A 6,000-nucleotide genomic window follows, 5' to 3' on the forward strand; every position below is an offset into this window, starting at 1 on the left:
TAAAGAAAAAAAAAAGTCCCTACCAGTTTATAAATTATGAACTAGAAAATTCCACGTTTTACTTTGAAAACGAGTTTGAAAGCCCTGTAACTGTTTACCTGCCCAACTCTCCCTGGATGTTTCAAGGCCAAGCCTCCACTGGAGACAGCAGCAGCAACGTTTCCTTCTTGGTCCACAACCACAGCACCCACCGTGTCCAAAGTGCCTGAGTTATTTTCCTGTAGAGCAAAAATGGTGTGAGTATTCTCTAGGCATGCCGGGGACAAACTGATATGACTACATAGCACTTTTCAGTACAATCATGATGCAAACAAAATTCAAACTAATCCTTAAGAACTCTGAGCAATCTCCTAAAATTATCTATTATCAAGTTGCCATTTAAATCCTGTTTAACATATTTCTAAACAGCACATGGGTCAAGAGAAATTCAAAAGTATTGTGAATGAATCAAAATAAAAATATAACTTATCAAAACATGCGGCATATGAGAACACAGTCCCTAGAAGGAAATATTTAACATTAAAATCATATATTAGAAAAGAAGAATGTTATTAAAAGAAATATCTACACTTCCAACTGAGTATAATAGAGAAAAATCCAACATGATTGGTATCCATATAAGAAAAGAAGAGACAGAGAAATAAACACACAGGGAGAATGCCATGTTATAACTGAGGCAGAGGTTGGAGAGCTGCACCTCTATAAACCAAGGAACACCATAAGTTGCAAACACTCAAAGCTAAGAGAAAGGCATGGAACTGATTCTATGCTAGAACCTTCAGAAAGAGCATGGCCCTGCCAACATCTTTGGACTTCTAACATCCAAAACTGTGGTAGAATAAATGTGTGTTGGTTTAAGCTAAAAATCAATCAATAAATCCTGTTTAAGTCAAAACATATTTTCCACTGAAAAATCCTGAACAAAAGGGGTCTTATTGCTTTTCTATAATAACATTTTCTTGCTTTCCTCTAATAATAAGACTAACATGCCTTTCTAATCAAGAAAAAATAACAATTTAATGTATATTACCGTATACATCAATGCCTCCTTAATATCAAGAATTAAGTTCATGACTGACAATTTGTAAAGGAAAAGATCTTTGACATAAGTGAGTCAATAAATGTTACTAGCATTTTTTTTTTTTAATTACAGACAAACTTCTAAAAGTAAGCAATACTGAGCTGGCCGATTAGCTCAGTGGTTAGAGTGCTGCCTTGTAACACCAAGGTCAAGGGCTCATATACCCATGAGTTCATAGGTTCAAATCCCCATGCCAACCAGCTGCCAATAAATAAATAAATAAAACTAATACCTTCAGCACAATAAATTAAGAGAATGGCTTTTACAATCTTGAAGTATACAATGCTATTATTTTCTCTTACAATTCCTTGCTTATGAGAACCTTATGGCAAGCTCCTTTCTCTGCTATATCAGTAATATGCTTGCCAACTGTACGGCAGAAAACTGTATGTTCCTGAGAGGCATCTTTGTATTTCTGTGTCTTGTCCCAGGTCCCACACATTTAAAGCATTTCCATTTAGTGACTATGAGCAGTCTCCTACCTCCAAGGTTTTGAGGTCATCTGTGCAAGATAAACTTTACATTACTGGACAAAAATAACAATTAAGGGGAAAAAAGTTTCATGAAAAAAATATCATCCTTAAATATTAAAAAGGAGGATTAGTGTTGATCTTTTGGTTAAAAGCAGTCATGGTGGTGTTCTTAGGCTAGGGTACTGCCAGACCCTGGCCTTATCCTCCCATCCCCAGAATGCACAAAAGAGCCAGGCAAAACCACGGGATCAACCAGAGCAGCACCTCTGTGGTTTACTGCTCATACTACTGAGCAAGACTTCACTTTTACAGAGAGATCATAGGCTAAGAATTAACGTTACGCAATAAGACAATCACCAGAAAAGCCAATGAGCTCCTGGGGCCATCTCAGAAGTTGAGCAGTATTGAAGAGAGTTTTTAAATACTTGAAGCAGAATGCAAACAAAATTTCCTCAAAGAAAATTGAAAAGTTCAGGGATAGAGTATTCCATGACATATTTTCTATTAAGTGTGTTAGAAGAAGGTACTTACATCTAGACATTTACATTTCTTGCTCTAAATTCTCACTTCCCTTAAATATGCTGATGTATTAGGACAGTATTCAGTTTGATAGAAAAAGTTTAACTGGCTGAAATGAGTGCTCTACTCCTAATCTTTCTTTAACCACAGCTGAGGTAAGTCTAGCCAATGGATCCACATGGCCATACCCAGAATAACACAGTACTGCTGGTGGCACGTGCCTAACTTTCAAGGATAGTTCCTAGTGTGATCATAAACTCCATCAGGAAAAGTCTGATCCACTCTGGATCACTTTGCACACAGAAGACATTCAGTACATACTTATTCTTTGGAACACAGGATGTCTGCATCCCTGGTATTACAAAACAAGTCCAATACTAGATTATACTCATCCATGCCATGCCATTCCAGTGTCAGCCAGTCTCCCACCTCCTTTTCTCAAGATTTGATTTCATGCAAATCCACAGGCTCTCATTATCCTAGGAAACACTTGGCAATAACCAGGTCATTCAGGTTGGATAAAGCAAAGTTTATCTTCTTTGGTAGATAAGATTAAAGTTGAAAGTACAGAAATGCTTTAAACACATTTTATTCCAGAAAAGATGAATAATCCTATAGACAAATGTATTTTTAAGGTGAACATTTGCTTTATTATTCAAATAAATAAACAACTACAGATAGAACTGCCATATGATCCAGCAATTCCACTGCTGGGTACATACTCAAAGGAATGGAAATCTTCATATCAAAGGGATACCTGCACTCCCATGTCTATTGCAGCTCAATTTACAACAGCCAAGAGTTGGAACCAACTTAATGTCTTTTGCTGGACGACTGGATAAGGAAAATGTGGTATATTTACACAATGAAATACTATTCTGCCATAAAAAGGAATGAAATTCTACCACTCACAGCAACATGGATGAACTTAGAGAAAGTCAGGTTAAGTGAAATAAGCCAGGCACAGAAAGAGAAATACTATATGTCCTCACTCGTAAGTGGCAGCTAAAAAAGTAAACAAATAAATAAAAAAAGAAAGATAAAACAATCACAATAACATGTTGAACTTTCAAAAGAAGAGAACAGAACTGAGGTTACCAGAGGTGGGAAAGGGGAAGAGGAAAGGGGATAAAGGAAAAATTGGTACAGGGCCACAAAAAATGATTACATTGTATAATGTTGAATATACTAATTATCCTGATTTAAGCATCACATATTGCACACAGGTATTGATATCCAAGCCTGTACCCCACAGATATGTACGATCAACTATATTTCAATAAAATAATAATAATAATTTCTAAATCCTTATATCCTTGCAACCTCGGGTAGAGAAGTTTTTGTTCCTTATCCAGATGCCAAATCTTATGACATCTGTTGGAGGGCTTTTCAAACATTAATGTGCATACGAATCATATGGAGAATTTGTTTAAATGCAATTTCTAATGGAGTAATTGGGGAGCTGGCTAAGACTGTACAACTAACAACCTTCCAAATAATGCTGATGCTGGTCCACAGACCCTTCTTTGAGGAACAGGCTTTAATAGCATCCCACCCCACGGAATCATTTATCAGCCAAATGCCTGCTCCACTCATTCTGAGGCAAATAATATTATAGGCACAAATCTGCTAAAGGAGAAACTTAAACCACCTAAGACTAACATTATGCCAGTATAAAAGATTTAAGTTCGATCTTGTTCAACTATCAATGGACAGCACATCACCACTATCATACCACCATGCACATACTATAAAAGTATTTTAAAATATCAATCTTACACTGCTTTTTTTAAGAAACAGACAACTCTCATAAAAATTGACACCGTAAAATATCTTTCTTCAACAGTAACAACAATAAGTCAAGAAAGGATATTCCTTTTTTTAAGATTATTTTTAGAAATATTGTTCTTATTGAGAGATACATTATAGTACTTTTTACCTTTATTTTTTCTTATAAAATTCTGGAAAATTTTATATACTTTTTTCCTGAGCCCAAGTAAGCTATAATGTAAAATGACTGTCTTCATCTGTCCTTCCAGATAAGGATAATTGCTTCTGGTGAATAATCAATTTATGGCTTTCATCCTATTTCACCCTCTGACCTTTGAAGGAAGGTCATTCCTCTTTTCTTCGTTAGTTTTTTTTTTTAATTGACGAATTTAAAATGTATATATTTATGCTGTACAACATGATGTTTTGAAATAAGTGTACATTGTGAAATGGCAAAATCAAGCTAACTAACATATGTATTACCTCACATAATCTTTTTTTGTGGTAAGAATGTTTAAAATCTACTCTTACGGGTATTCCTTATGAGCTCTTTTTTATAAATTGGAACTGCTGATCCTACACAAGCATTCTATAAAATAGAATTTTACAGAGGGGATACATAACATATTCACAATGGTATCTATTATCTGTAAAGCAATTCTCCTAGCATTACAACAAGGATATTATGAACTATGAAAACTCTCATGCCTAACCAAACTTTTGTAGAAAGATACAAAAACTGATGTCAGTATAACTGGATTATACATAGACGGATTTACTGTAACTTGGTTTTCAAAAATGAAAAATCATGCAAAAAATAGAGAATCCTGTTCCAAATTAAGTTGAATATTCCTAAGGGCCTGAAACACCTGCAAAAATCAAAAATACTTCATAAATATTTAAGAATTAGTTCATAGACTTCACATACTGCAAAGCAAATTTAAGGATAATGAAGTAATATTTAAGCACTTTTATGAAGTGCAGATAAATTGGGTGAAAGACAAACATTGGTATTTTGGCCATAATAATTTCACAGAGCTGTTTGTACGGGAATGAAATCTTAGAAAGGTTAAAAAACACACAATGACTGTTACTATACAGAGCTACTATTACACTCTTACACTCCATAAATACTTAAAAATACATGCACCACACAGATACACATGTACCTATTGTCCTTGACTGAAAAGTGCTATTTGTATTACTTTTTTGATAATATTGTAACTGAACAGCAACTGTATAAACTATAGGTCCCTTGAAAACAAACACATGTATATAAAGTTGGCATGGAGATCAAATATGTTACGGAAAACACTGAAGTAAAATTTTCTTGAAGTATCCAATAAATTAGTAATCAGTTTTATTTTTTTCTGCTCCAAATTGGAGAAGACTCTGACACTTTACTGTAAGAATTAAATTAAATAACATATGTAAACTACTTTAAAAGGAATAAATCCTTTAAAATAAAGTTAAAGTATTTCCCCCAGAAAATTAAGCCTCTAACCAGCCCTCTAACTCTGAAATCTGCCAAGAGACACCATTTATCAGTCACTTCTCTCACTAATTCAGCCTTTCTTCTGTACAGAATTACTCAAATATCAAATAGCTAAAATACAAGAATAGATCTAAAATGTATAGGTGGATCCTGAAATTGGGGTATCGTAGGTTGCCCTAATATAATAATAAAGATGGAAATATACTTTCTGAAAATATACCAAACCCTCCTAATATACCTTTGTTGGGTTTGACAGCACCATCATAACTTGCATGAGCTTCCACTTGAGAAAAGCAAACGACTTATGCCCTACATGACATTATAACAATGCTAACATAAATCTTCACCATCTTTGAGGGTTCTAAAAATAGAAAGATGGCTTTGGCCAAAGGAGATCTAGATCTAGTTCTATGCTTATCTCCCACAAATTAGCCACTGATAGTGGGGCCACTGTGGGCTAGAGTATATCAAGTGTGTGTAAACAAAGTATAATTTAGTTAGAATTATCTACATTCATGTATCTGGACTGGCTGAAACCAAGGAAAATCTGTACATAAGACTACCCAATTACTTTTCTGTTCTCTCTTTAGAAAGTCACCCTCTGATGCCCAATCTTGGTTTTTATCTTTCAAATATTGAATTTGGGTTTGTTTTTTTTCCTC

At 34.5% G+C, this 6,000-nt stretch overlaps 1 long non-coding RNA gene across 1 annotated transcript in view; it reads right to left on the minus strand.

Moving 5' to 3' along the window:
- Positions 1-214, minus strand: part of LOC103583441 — a 55,326-nt gene extending 55,112 nt beyond the window's left edge. The window contains exon 1 of the long non-coding RNA XR_549856.1: positions 99-214. This is a non-coding gene — a long non-coding RNA (uncharacterized LOC103583441). The remainder of the gene's footprint in view (positions 1-98) is intronic.
- Positions 215-6,000: the final 5,786 nt, after the last annotated feature.

Source organism: Galeopterus variegatus, unplaced genomic scaffold, assembly GCF_000696425.1.
Source record: "Galeopterus variegatus unplaced genomic scaffold, G_variegatus-3.0.2 Scaffold191, whole genome shotgun sequence".
Lineage (NCBI taxonomy): Eukaryota > Metazoa > Chordata > Mammalia > Dermoptera > Cynocephalidae > Galeopterus > Galeopterus variegatus.